The sequence below is a fragment of the Marmota monax genome, unplaced genomic scaffold (assembly GCF_021218885.2).
Source record: "Marmota monax isolate L192 unplaced genomic scaffold, Marmota_monax_Labrador192_F-V1.1 WCK01_AAM20220418_F8-fsc00018, whole genome shotgun sequence".
NCBI lineage: Eukaryota > Metazoa > Chordata > Mammalia > Rodentia > Sciuridae > Marmota > Marmota monax.
Window position 1 is genome coordinate 24889449 of NW_026692201.1, and position 1750 is coordinate 24891198.

General features: G+C 42.2%; 1 pseudogene; it reads right to left on the reverse strand.

The window, feature by feature from the left end:
• Nucleotides 1-385: 385 nt before the first annotated feature.
• LOC124080724 (heat shock protein HSP 90-alpha-like) lies at nt 386-1516 on the reverse strand (annotated as a pseudogene).
• Between the last annotated feature and the right edge of the window lie 234 nt (nt 1517-1750).

Genomic DNA, 1750 nt, shown 5'->3' on the forward strand with positions numbered 1-1750 from the left:
ATATATATATATATATATATTTTAAACATCAAGGTCTATCTTGGAACACTTCAGGGACAAAAGATTTGGTCTGGTCTACTAAGGGATGCAACTTGGTAGCAAACACTTCAGACCACAAAGTTAATGATAGATTATATGTCTTAGAACAAACATCTCAACCTGTTAAAATAAGCCAATGTGAAGCTAGAAAAAAAGCATTACTAGTTTTGATTTAGTGCCTGAAGTATTACAGTATCACTTAAAAGTACAAAGAAATCTTATCTCCCCCTTAAGTAGTCAGACTATTTAATAAATACTATCAAAAACAAAGAAGAAAACATCCTTGAAAACATATCAAGAATGACGTTGAAGTAGGGAACACACATATAAGTGGTTCTTCAGAGGCTTAGTCTACTTCTTCCATGCACGACCTGTCCTCGTCTCCTTCCAGGAGCTGCATCTCTTCCGTTACAGCACGCTGGTGTCACCAGCTGTGAGAACATCCTCATCAATACCTGGACCAAGTTTGATCATCCTGTAGATCCTGTTAGCATGGGTCTGGAGATCTTCCAAACTGAAGCCAGAAGACAGGAGTGCAGTTTCATACAGTAAGATGACCAGATCTTTCACAGACCTACCATGCTTGTCAGCCTCCACCTTTTGCCTTGAGGTCTCAATAATGGAGTGGTTGGGTTTATTTATCTCCAGGTGTTTCTTGGCTGTCAGGTAGCCCATTGTTGAATTGTCTCTCAGAGCTTGATCTTTCATGAGTCTTTCCATGTTATCGGTCCAGCTGGGCTGAGACCAGTGTGGCCAAACTAGCAGGTTCTGGTGAGGGGTGATGGGAGATTAGAAAAATACTCACATAGGCAGATTTTGAAGATAATAGCTGGCATTGGGTAGAGCACTGCTCTCTGATGGAGAAGTAGGTCTAAAGAATTACTCTAGCAATCTTTACTATATATGTCTCATTAATCAGACTAAAGACTGTTTAAGCATTATTCTTTGTATTCATTAAAGTTACAGAGTTAGCAACAATATGCAGTTTATTCCTCAGTTACATACTACAGTTGCAATGTGCAATGTCAGAAGCTTTGTGTAGCTCTTAAGAAAGTCCATTGTTTAAAGTTACTGTTATGGGAGCAGGCCCAGGAGCAGCAGAGCTGATGAAACATTGTGGTTGTCTAGCAAGAGAGTTTCTTTATTCCCAGAAGCTGTGTGCATGAGATCAAGGTCTAGGCTGAAAAGACTCTAGCACAGATCCTCTTTATGGAGGGCATTGCCATAGCAACTAGGCATCCTGCACCTTTGCACAGAAACTTGGTGCTGTGGCACCAAGCATGCCACAGCTATGAAGCCATCAGGGATCCAGGTCGTAGGACGAATTGGAAATCAGCTTCCACAGGAAGATCTCTTTGTTCAAGTAGAAAATGTTGATGATCAATGACAGCAGCTGGGCAACCTCTCCCTGGAAGGTGAAGGTCTCCACCTCCTCCTCCTCCATGGGCTGGTTGTGGGTCTGGGTCTCCTTGGGCATCTTGGTTGGGCAACCACACCGGCTCCATGGCCTAGCAGTACCAGGACACTGAAGCAACTCTCAGGCCAGGTTTGGAAGAAGTAGAGTTGAAGCTAATAATTTCTTTACCAAGGCCACTACCCTGACAAAGAGATGGATTGATTCCTATGTTCCCACATTAGGGTTAGAACCTGGCATCCCAAAGAGAATGTAATTGGAAAAACTTGACATTCTGATTATAGTAATAAGTGAACT